Below are 12994 nucleotides of genomic sequence, written 5' to 3'. Positions count from 1 at the left end.
TGACACATCCCAATCTAATCTAATCAAACCCTTGGCGCAGCTAATCTTTCGAAGGGATCCTGGAGAGTGCCTTAGTACATGATGCCTTTTGAAATGTTGACGTCGGCTTATTAGTTAGAGCCTCTCTGCGCTGCCACTTCCTCGACCTGTGACTGCTCGGCTAGTGCTGGCTCGATCTTAAATTCTTAAATTCTTGATTTTTTTAAATACTTAAATTCCTAAATTCTTAAATTTTTAAATTCCTAAATTCTTACATTCTTAATTTTTTTTTAAATTCAAAAATTCTTATATTCTTTAGTTCTTAATTTTTTTCTTAAATTCTTAAATTCCTTAATTCCTAAATTCTTGAATTCCTAAATTCTTAAATTATTAAATTTCTAAATTCTGTTATTCTTTAATTCTTAAATCCTTAAACTCTTAAATTCTTAAATACTCAAATTCTTAAATTCATAAATTCCTAAATTCTTAAATTTTTAAATCCATTTCGCCATTACTACTTTGCTCAGATGTTTCATTATACACAATCAGATCACTTAGGATCATTTTAGAGTCATAGTTTAGTTTAATTTTGAGAATTGGCGATCAATTCAAATTTTTAACCTTAGTTTTTCTTATTTAAAAACTCATGAAATTAAAAACCCGCAAATTAAAAAAAAAAATTCAGAATTATAAACATCAAAAAATATGGAAAAACAAACATTTCAGTTATGAAAAAACAAACATCCGGAAATTTCAAATAACAAAAGAAAATTATGAAGGAAATTCCAACATTTTTTTAAATCTGTTATTTGGAATAAAAAAAATTTAGGAAAATAGAATAATAATTTTAATATTTAAGTCGAGATTTTATAATTTTTAAATTCCATAGCTCAAAAAATAAAAATTCGAAACCTGAAAAAAATCAGAATTTCCAAGTTAAAATTTCAAAAGTTTTAAAAATCTGAAATAAAGAAATTCCAAAATACATATTTATGAAAAACCCGAAATTCTAACAATCAAAAACTCTATTTTTTTAAATTCAAAGGACTCAAAATTCCAGAGTTAAAAATGTGGAGTTCAGGAATTTAAAAATTTAAGAATTTTAAATTAAAAAAATAAAATTTAGAAATTTTAAAATATAAAAATATACAGCAATTCCATTTGAAAAGAGCCTAAACAAAAAAAAAAGTTCTCCTCAAATTTTTTCTGGAGGTTCCTTGGCCAAAATAATTAGACCCGTATTTTTTTGTTTGGCCATTAGGGTGACCTACATCTTGCTAGGGTGGTTCGAAAAATTGCAATTTTCATCATTTTTCGAAAAAAGAACTTTTTTCAAAAAATCATAGCTCCGCGCCATTTCATCCGATTTTAGCTGTCTTAGACGCAAAAGAAAGGTGATGAGTTTGGCTATTTGAGAAAAATAGTAAAAAGTTCCAAAAATCTAGCCTAACTATTGAAAAAGTCGTATGAAAACTTAAAATGGCGTTTTGACCGTGTCTGGACCAAAGAGCCTATGTCTGAAAATATTGTTATCGGATTCCTCGGAAAATTTCACATAACATATCAAAAAAATTGGCGATGTCGAACCGTACGTTTCCAAGATATGATTTTTTGAAAATAAAAACTGAGTTTTTCGACGCGCCACGCGCAAAAACAGGAAAATGACGAAATCGGCAAAAAATCAACTTTTTTCACTAAAACTGCGATAACTTAAAAATTTCAGCGATGACCTATACATGTCTGGGTACCAAAAGTTGCGTCTTTCAATTACGAAAATTTTGATACCCAGACATGTATAGGTCATCGCTGATTTTTTTAAGTTATCGCAGTTTTAGTGAAAAAAGTTGATTTTTTGCCGATTTCGTCATTTTCCTGTTTTTGCGCGCGGCGCGTCAAAAAACGTAGTTTTTATTTTCAAAAAATCATATCTCGGAAACGTACGGTTCGACATCGCCAATTTTTTGATATGTTATGTGAAATTTTCCGAGGAATCCGATAAAAATATTTTCAGACATAGGCTCTTTGGTCCAGACACGGTCAAAACGCCATTTTAAGTTTTCATACGACTTTTTCAATAGTTAAGCTAGATTTTTGGAACTTTTTACTATTTTTCTCAAATAGCCAAACTCATCACCTTTCTTTTGCGTCTAAGACAGCTAAAATCGGATGAAATGGCGCGGAGATATGATTTTTCGAAAAAAGTGGTTTTTGCGAAAAATGACGAAAATTGCCATTTTTCGAACCACCCTAGCACGATGTAGGTCACCCTAATGGCCAAACAAAAAAATACGGGTCTAATTATTTTGGCCAAGGAACCCCCAGAAAAAATTTGAGCCCGATTGGAGAACTTTTTTTTCGGTTTAGGCTCTTTTCAAATGGAATTGCTGTATAAGAATTTTAGAATTTATGAACTTTAGAAAAAAAAATTAACATTTGAACCAGCCTTATTTTATAATTTCCAAATTTCATAACTTCCTAATTTCCTAAATTCCTCATTTCCTAATTTCTTAATTTCCTTATTTCATAATTTCCTAATTTCATAATTTTATAATTTTTCTAGTTTTTCTAGTTTTAGAATTTAAGAATTTCTAATTTCGTTTTTTAAAATAAATTTTAAATAATAAGGCCGTTGCAAATATTTTTCAAAGTTTATGTCGCCCCCCCCCCCCCCCCCCCCTTCAAAATTGGTCTGAAAAATCAGGGGGCAAAAAAAATATTTTTCCAAAAAACTTCAAAATTTCCATGAAAATAGAAGTCTAATCAACTGAAAACAATCTAAAATGCATTTTTCTGCATTGATAATCATATTTAGCATGTTTGGGTTTGTTTAAAAATGTTTTGATTTTTTATGAAATTCCAATGTACAACACCGCAAAAATTTTATTTTTCGCAAAAAATAAAATTTTCGTGAATACTTAGATATTTTGGAAACTAATGATGGCAAAACAACTGGACAGGTGTATAATGCAATTTAAAACACTTTTTTCATTGAGATGTTGAAAAACATGGCTCGTAATTTCAATTTTTATACTTTTTTATTTTTTCACCCCCCTCGACATTGGTCAGAGTCGAGGGACATAAACTTCAAAAAATATTTGCAACGGCCTAATTGTTGTGAAAAGTTTTTGAATAAACATTTGTAATCTATTTAATTATAACTCTTGAATATTTTTAATCTCTTTATTTTTTCCCCAAAGAACCTCAAGCGCGCACACCGTCAAACGCACTCATACCGAACTGTCAACTTTTCTTGGGGGGTCACGAAAAGAACACGCAACATTTCTTGACCGCGTTCCTTCCGATCTGCATACCTAACTTTAACAATGACTCTAAAAATGCACCAAAGTCAAGCAAAACAATTTAAATGAGCCAAAGCCGAAGTGTAAACAAACAGTCTGTCCTGCTTACGTCAGTGAACGTTTACATTAGGAACGAGCGGGACAGACTCTTTGTTTACACTTCGGCTTTGGCCCATTTACATTGTACATTATTTTGCTTGAAGTGATCTAATTTTGGATTTTTTGTAATCAAAAATGGCGGCAAAACTGGCGACATTGAAATCAAACAAAACAATGTAAATGGGCCAAAGCCGAAGTGTAAACAAAGGGTCTGTCCTGATCGTTCCTAATGTAAACATCCATTGACGTAAGCATGACAGACTGTTTGTTTACAATTCGGCTTTGGCCCATTTACATTGTTTTGCTTGAAATACATTTTATTTTGTATTGTATTTACTAGGCAACCAACAAATCGAATGAACTAATTTTGGGTAACTAAATTTAAATTTCACCTAAGTTTTTTTTATGGTCCAGTTCTCCGAATTTACTATAGAAATATATAAGCAAAATATAAGAGTTTTTTTTTATTTACGTAAAAATTGATTCAAATCAAAATCATCTAACTAGATTTCTGGCACCGCTGTCCCCACAAACGTCAATTGACGCACCCACCTTTCAAAATAAGCTTTCAACTCGCGGCACTTCACTTCACCATCACCACCGCCGCACACTGTGATGTGGTAAACATTCGCTGTTTTGCTCTCGACCGGTCCGGACGTGTTTCGTTTCGTGCTTGCGCGCGCGCGCTGTCTGTGCAATTTGCTCCGTGTAATGTGCGGGCGTGTGTGTGTTTGCTTTGATCACAGCAACCCGGTTTTTTTGCTGTCCGTGTGTGTGTGTGCACGCGCGTTTTGTGACGATGTTGCCTGTGTAGCAGCAGCAGCCTACTAACACGGACTTCATCCCTCGCGTTCGCCGCCGCACCTACTTTGATGTTTGTGCAAAAAATAGTGAAATAAAAAATGCAATAATTTTAACGTGCAACGAAAATGTGAATCAAAAGAAAACTTGACGAAATTTTAAAGTGAAAAAAAGTTCTTCGTCGCACACGGTGACGAATGAGTGTTTTTTTTTTTTTGCTGCGATAAGAAAAATCAAATTAATTAAACAAATTCTGATGGTGGTATTGGTGGTGACTTAATCCACCCGAAAATAAATAGAATCAAACAAAATTCAATCAAAATGACGGTGTGGAAAAGTGTTGGCGATGCGAAAATGCTCGCAATCGGTAAGGAATCGTTCGCTCTTTTTTGTTTGTTTGGTTGATTGTTTACTCTCCCCTGTTTTTGTGCTTGTTGGAGCAATAATTTGGGTTATTTTTTGTGTATGGGTGTTAGTGCAAAATAATAAAAACGAAACCGAAGCGCGGGAGGAGAGCGAAAGAGAAGAAAAAGGGAGAATACGGTAAAGCTCGCCGCGCTGCGAAAGAAAGAAGAAAAGAGAGAACGAGATAAACAGAAGAATGTTGAGAGGGAAGAGGGAATGATGATGTTGGTGGTGGTGGTGAAAAAGAGGAAGAAGATAAGTGAAGGAAGAAGTTGGTGAAAAGGAAACAAGAAGAGTGATGAAAATATAAATAACATAAGCAGGCGATGCGTGTGTCACTTTTATGCTGGTTTATTTTCAAACGAGGCAAAATCTCAGCAAGAGTCCGAAATGAAAATAAGATTTTGACGATAGAGGGTTATTCGCTTGAAGTAAAGATTATTTATTAATCATACAATTTTTTTTGCATTGTTTTTGAGCAAATATTTCAAGTCTAGTTAATTAAAAAAAAATATCTTAAAATAAAATTAAAAAATACTGTTCAATCGTACTAATGTGAAATACTGCAATAGCTCAAAATATCAATGTCTTAAAAATAAATTGAGATTCGAAGACCTTTAAAACCTGTTTCTCAGCAAGATCATTCTAAATTTGCGCGCAAATGATCACTTCCCAATGAAATCATCGCTCGCGAATTCAAGCCTCCGAGGGTCGTCCAAGGTGGATAAGATCACCTCACTAGAACAACAATAAACAACTTCAGTCAGTATAACCTAAACCCCATCATCATCAGAAAACAAGTTTTTCCACCGATTCGCTCAAAGCCTACCGCGACTTCAGCTCATCTCTCGACGACGACTACTTCGATTGTTGCAGTGGCGCGCCCTCGAACGACGGAGACAAACGTCAATTGTGGAACAATAGCTTGAAACACCCCATCAACCGCTCAATGTTTGGCGATCGACCCTAAAGAGGAGGGCACGACGCGCAAGTGTCACGACATAACCTATACTTTCTTCACCGATGGCTCCAAGCTCGACGGCTGTACGGGCTTCGGTGTTTATCATGAATCTTATCAGCTGTTCTTTAAGCTGAAGGACCCGAGTTCGGTTTACGTCGCAGAGTTAGCCGCGGTTTACTGCGCACTGCGAATCATCGAGACCATGCCACCTGACCACTACTTCATCTTCACCGATAGCTTTAGCTCTGTTGAGGCTATCCGGACTCTGAAGCCGACCAGGGAGTCTACGTTTTTCCTCACGGAAATACGCAAGACTTTAAACAACCTGGCGGCTCAGTCCTTCAGCATCACGGTGGTATGGGTCCGCGCTCATTGCTCGATTCCGGGTAATGAGAAAGCGGACTTGCTCGCCAAGAAGGGTGCTGAGAGTGGAGACATTTATGAAAGGCCAATTAGCCTACAAGAATGCTACGGTTTTCCGAGGCAGCGTGCGCTTCTGGATTGGCAAAATCAATGGGACGACGACACCAAAGGACGTTGGATGTATTCCATACGACCTAAGGTGCAAAGAAAAGCCTGGTTCAAGGGAATGGACTTGACGCGTGGATTCATCAGAACGATGTCCCGCCTTATGTCGAACCATTACTCGTCCAAGGCTCATCTGTACCGTATCAACATGAGTGATACGAACCTTTGTGACTGTGGGCAGGGTTATCAGGACATCGACCATCTTGTATGGGCGTGTCCAGATCACCATGTTCACAGAATTAAGTTGAAAGATACCCTCAGGGCCCGAGGAAGACCACCAGAAATCCCGATGCGAGACGCGCTTTCTCAACTAGACCTTGATGTTCTCTATCCTATCTATCAGTTCCTCTTAGATTCCAAAATATCTATTTAGTTTTCTTCCAGTTAGTTTCCCTTCAGTTAGTTTTCCTCTAGTTAGTATAATTCGCCTTCACACAAAGCCGTCGTTTCTGGTTGCACCGGAAGCAAAGCAAGATCGCCCCAGCAGCTGGACACCGAGTTGCGGCTGAGGACAAAACGCAAAGGCCAGCAGAGCCAACCAAGACCCCTACACAATCCCCCTTCCCTTCCCACGCCTTGTCTTTAACATCAATCCCTTCCCTACTAACCCCGAGTAGGCCGCGGGTAATCGGCTTCCCTCCCTCTAACATTTACACACAAGATCCTCTGTAATTATTAAGTCAAATGTAATTACAAAAGCCGACTCGGTCCTAACCAGGTCCCAGTACCGAAAAGGACCTAATAAAAATAATTTTATGAAAAAAAAAAAAAATAACCTATACTTTTGCGATCACGATAAGTTCAAAACGTCACCTTCACCACGACTATTACACAAACTGCTGCTGAGTGAAGTGATCACGTCGGCTGAAGCATAGGATCCAGCATGCCATGAACGCCTTTATTTACATCGCTCGACAACTTCAGCAGGAGGCCTAGCCAAAGCCAACTTCGATCCCGAAGACGACCAACGCGCAGGTTTGGAGTGTATGTCCGAGATAGCTGGAATGATTGAGTGACTTTCGCTGTTTGACCAGCTCGTCGATATAAACTCTATTTTTAACGCGAATTCTGAAGCGAACCGTTTGAATTCTAGTATCGGGGCCCCTTATCAGTTTTCCTTCCCCTCGATATCGCCTTTCTTCTAGGAGTTTCGTTTTGGCACGTACGCCACTTATTTGCAACCAGAGGAGCATACTTTTCATCATGATTCATCGCGCGGATCGCAGTAGGCTGACGGGTGACTTTTTTCCTGGAAGCAACGCGCTGAATCATGTTGGTTGCTGCGATCTCTCGGAGGTCGCTGCATTTGTGGGAAATTTTATCGCCTGCTGAGATTGTTTTTTTTTTTGTGTGTGAAAGGAAAGCGCAGATCGAAAGGGAAATTATTCTGATGCGATCGTCGACTAGACGCAGACGAGCTAAAAATAGGGCTGGTTTGTTGAACTCGTCTGACACCCTCAGTTAGGGAGTTGTGAAATTTAATGGAAAAATTTCTTCAGGTGACAGACGAGCTCGCAGAGCTTGAATGATTGGTTTTGAGGAAAACAGTCCTCAAAACGAATCACTTTCTTTTAATCGACTGAATTGGTTGACAGAATTGACAGATGTACTTACCTACATATTTACTCAAAATCATTGAAACACTCATTACACTTTGTACTTACCCCGTTCTGCAAGTTTGAATCGAATTCTCTCGTTGGGTATATCAATGTTGAAGTCCGTAATAGAGAACATCATTAAATTAATGAAAATTCTGAAATGGGTACATTACTTCTGAAGTCCGTGTTAGGGAAACCGTACTTCTAATCTAACAAGCAAACAACTGTTGCTCTCGTCCAATGCCCCCATCATCATCGCAGATTCTGTTTTGCGGCTTACATTTTTTTGATAACGGCTTCATCCAGCAATAGCTGTTCAGCGAAACCACCGTGCAGAACCATCAGCACAAGCGTAAACAAAATAAACCCCGTAAAGTAATAGCAGCAGAAAACACCAGAAAAAAAAACTAAATCCAATAACATTTGATCTTTCCGCAGCTGTAATCGGAGACGCGACCTCTCCGGAGCGGATTTCCGAACGCAATCGACCTTCATCCTGCCCCTGGGTAAACCGATAAGGCGATGCCCTCGCCGCGTCTTATCTTCGAACCCTTTTGCCGGGATTATTTTTCCAAGAAACGAAACACAAACAACACAAAAAAGAGAGACGTTATTGCAATCTTCTTCTCTTTGCTGGTTCGTTTGCGAAGGTCTTCTTTTAGTCACAGCTGGAAGCCCTCCAGGAGACGGTATTCAAAGTTCATTCAAGAGCCCATAAATCATTGTGAAATGGTGCAGAAAGGGCGGTCATTAGGCAACAGGGATTTCGGAAGAAACTCACACAAGAAATCGAGGGTGTGGGAAGGAATTACAGTTTTTCTCGCCTTCTTTTAGTCCTGGCGAATGTTCACAACAGCTGGTTTTAATGATTACATGTTGCTGCGTGGGAAAGTGTCCGAAAGGAGGCACTCTCAGGAAGCTAGCTGTTGTGACTTTCGCAGGAACTAATTATTCCCATGGAAGTGGCGAAAGTTTCCCAATCAATAGCTTATCGAAGTGGAAGTTTCGCCACTTCCTGCGTTTGAATAATTAGCTTTGTGGAAGAACAGTCCTCAAAGCAAATTATCATCTTTTGTTTGACTGATTCGGTTGACAGATTTGACAGATGTACTTACCGGTTTCTTAAAGCTGGAACTCACCGCAACACTTTACTTATGGGTACTTACCGATTAACTCCAACAGTCATCTTTTCAAACTCACTTCGTGGGTATATCACCTTTGAAGTCCGTAGTTGAGAACGCCTACTGAAAAGCTCGCGCGCACCCCCCGCTGGCCAACTGGCCTACTGCGGTTATGAAACGTGGAGTGGTTTCTCGCAGAGTGGAGTTTTACGCTCCGAAAAAGGCCCCACCGATTATTCAATTGACGAAAGTTCAGCGAGGTTCCAATCGGTCAATTAATGCGTTGCTGCTGCTGGGCCACCCCTAACTGACGGGTGATGGTCCCAATTCTCGATCGCTCGCCGTTAATTGCTGTCATTTTCGATTGAATTGGCTGGTTCTTTGAAGTCAGCAGTTCCATAAACACAGACATTTCAAGCGTTTCTGCGCTGGGTGCGGTATCTAATCTTATCTTGTGCGGCGTGGTGTCGACGACGATGAAGTGGCCAAGAAGACGAGTATTTGATTATGAGTCGCAATCAATCGCAATGCAAACGGTTACTGATGGAAAACCGATTTTGCTTGCCTTTGTGCAAGGAGATTGAGGTTCGATGAAGTAGACGGAATTGAATTTCAGTTTGAAAGGATTCTTGAAACCTTCATCGAACCTTGTTTGCGGTTCTTGATTTTTGACAGAGATTGACTGTATTGACAGAAGTACTTACCATTTAAAACTGGATCATTCTTAGCAAAACACTGTTTACCTTACTACTTACCTGAAAAATAGTTCTGGAACACAAACTCAAAAAAGCCTTCGACCTACAACTGGGTATATCACTTCTGACGTCCGTGTTTGGGAAGCGCATTTTCAACAAAAACTCTCTTTTGACGTCTCAAGTTCTTTGAACTCACCTTGCCTACTGCCATTTTCACCACCCTCCCACTAACCATGGTTAGGTAGAGAACCAAAACCAACATTTCCCCGGCAAATGACTTTAATCTGCCGGTAATGTCCTCTCGCACTGAAGAGGGCTAATCTGTATTCCCTTGTCGCAAAAGTGGCGCAAAATTTTGCTTTTGCCTGTGAGGGTGGGGATTATTTAACGATGATTACGTGAAAAGTTTCGGAGGTTATGTTTGCTTTCGGTGGGCCTTCTTCTTCCTGTGGTGTTACGTTTAGTACCCCAAAATTGTTTATTATTTCGACGTGATATCGATTAGGACACAAAAAAATGTTTTCTGTGGAAGTTTTCGAATCGAGCTTACGCACAGAACGTCAGGAAATCCAAAAATACTTTGTTTATTTTTGTGAACTTCTTTTTTTACTCTCGTTGGTCACATATGAATCAACATTTGCCTTTCGACCACATTGGAAACACAACAAACGATTATGTTTGGCTTACATTTGTACCAGTCAGACGGGCTCGGGGATTTGGGATTTTCATTAGGAACATCCGGACCAATGTCGGAACGAGAGAAAAGAGAACAAGAACCAAGAATTAGCGAAAAAAAAAGTAAAGTAACCACACCGGAAGTCTGCGGGTATCATCATCGCTAATGAACACGAAAAAAGTACAAATTTTTCAGGTTCTCCACGCTTTCGGAGTCTAGAAGCAAAAAAGCTAACGGTTTGAAAGGTCCAATGATTCACGAACGAAGAGTGGCACAACATGATGACTCAGTTTTTGAATCGTGCCCTTGGTATCGGATTTTGTGGTTTTGCATCCGCGGAGAAAGGTTCATATTTCAATATTGAATCTTTGATTCAGTTTAGTCAACCTCAATCGTCGAGTGGAATTCCAAATTTAACCGCCCAATTTTCTAACGTCATTCCAAGAGGGCTCATAATTGCCCCTGGACATATCTTCACGCTAATGAAGAAACTTCCTTTTCGGCTGCGTTCGTGATGGCATTCTAGCGAGTTAATTGCATTGTATTATTTCTTTAAAATTCCGTTTCTCCCCAGTTTAGTTGCGCATTCAAAGTCATGCAAGCAAACACACATTCAAGTAATTATAGCCTCACTTTAGGGTTGTTCCTCTTTTTATCAAAAGACACACTCCAGCCTTTTGTTTTTTTTTTCGTGAGTCAATCTCGCATCTTCATCTGCTTACAAACACCAGCTCAGTTTGATTCGCAGTGGTGACGCTGATGATTATCAATTCCAGTCACACATCACGCACACAAACATGCTCCGGAGACATCGCCTGGGCATGCATTGGTGACTTAATGTTGGAATGTGGCTTCGAGACAGACAGAGTGACGATTGCTAGCTTTAATCGTGTGCTGAATGATTCGTTTCAAAGTTACTCCTTGGAACGAATCATTCCGGTGAAGGTGACAGCTTTTGACAGTGTTGACAGATGTACTTACCAGTTGGGGATTTCCGGAACCACTGGAACTGTTGCACCATTGTGTAACACTTGTACTTACCTGAATCGTTTCGAATTTTGTTTACCTTCTTACACTGAGTATACCGTTGAAGTCCGTGTTAGGGAACGTCTTAAAAACTAGTACATACCTTTGACATTTTCTGCCGCCACATTCGCCGAGGTACCTCAGTTCTGACGTCCGTACTAGAGACGTCATCGCGTCAAGTTGAGCCCTTACCACTCTTTCGTGGGAATTTTGACAGCAACCGGGCAGGCAAGTGTGCACACAAACATATGCTAATATTTGGGCACGTCAGTGCCCTGAAGGCTAGTGCCTTTTGATTAGGTTTTCCTCCAAACTAGAGCAAACTCGACGAGCTGATGAAAGGGAGGGGGAAAACAAACATTCAGGGCCGGGAAATATGTAAACATTTACCTCTTTTCGGAGGAGGATCTCATGTATATTTATTTGGGTTAGTAGTAAAATCATACAGTCTAGCTCAAATAGAGACAAAGTTACGAAAAATCCTTCAAGGTAGCGTCGGCTAGAGGTCGCGTCTTATCGCGCGCTGTGTTAATAAATGGTGATTAATTTTTACCTTTTTTTTATTGCTGCCACATATTTACACAAGGTGATCTAGTAGGCAGGCGTTGGACCTTATCACGTCGGTACTTGCCTCAGTGTGTTGGAAGCAATCTAGTCAACATTGGCGCAGCGATTACTACGATTTGTTCGTGTGTGTGTGTGTGGCGGTGGGCTTCCTTCCGGATTCGTCCGTGCCTGTCAGTGTGTGTTTATGAAACGTGATTTAATCCACCTTGAAGTGTTCCTAGCAACTTTTGACAGATTTTGACTGACGTGACAGTCGTACTTACCATTTGACACTGGAACTCGCAGTTTACCGCACTTCACTTTGTACTTACCCCTACATCTAGGCTGGAACGTTCTTCAAGAAATTTCCAACATTGAGTTCGGTACCTCACTTTTGAAGTCGGTGATTGGGAATTAAATTTTCTCGAAGTCGACCTCTGTTTGAAAAATTAAATTTCCATCTATTTTTAACACGACTACAACACGCTTCTCCACTACAAAAAACACAAAATGACCATAAAACGGCCCACGGTCACCGCCTTGAGAGTTTCTCGTACGCGACGTGTGACTTAATTGCAATCGTTGCAGCACACTACCGATGTCTTCCAACGGCTGTAAAATTGTCCATTTGCCTTTTGATTGATAGCCGGTGGTTGAATAAACCTTTTGGCCGTCCGGAAGACGGCATTTGGGAAGTTTTTCGAAAACTAGCCAACCGGAAACACCGGGCCCAATCGACCCATGCAAATTAGTTTCTTTCTGTTGAGGAAGTAATTTTGAGGTTGTTGCGCGTTGAAAGTGAATCGCTTAAGTTCGCTGAAATGGCACTAACCTCAACTTTGGGAGTCTTGTGACAGTGTAGAGAGTTCAATAGCTTAAAATTCCTTCCACAAATCAGTTTCACTCTCTTTCCAAGTACTTGTTACTTCCACTGCCAGTAGGCATGGGAAAAATTTGCATGATGCAAACATCGCATCTGGCGGATTTTCCCAGCCATATTTCACGTTGCTCACTGCAATTGCCGATTCTGACGATGTGTGCGAACTGGTTGAAGCAACTGTAGAAAACACACAATAGAAATCATCCAAACAAACCATTACTTGCAAATTTATGCAGCATGCAGTGATGAATCAAGTCCAAGATCAGCATGCAACGTAGTAGGCGCGGAATCCCACCAGCCTGGAAGCATAAATCATGGCCAACTGGGCGCGAAGCGCAAGTTAGGCCTACTAGATCGCTGCGGTTTGGCAATCCATCCTC

Source organism: Culex pipiens, chromosome 1 (assembly GCF_016801865.2).
Source record: "Culex pipiens pallens isolate TS chromosome 1, TS_CPP_V2, whole genome shotgun sequence".
NCBI classification, from domain to species: Eukaryota; Metazoa; Arthropoda; class Insecta; order Diptera; family Culicidae; genus Culex; species Culex pipiens.
The sequence above is the reverse complement of the archived record's forward strand: the minus strand, read 5'-3'. Positions refer to the sequence as shown.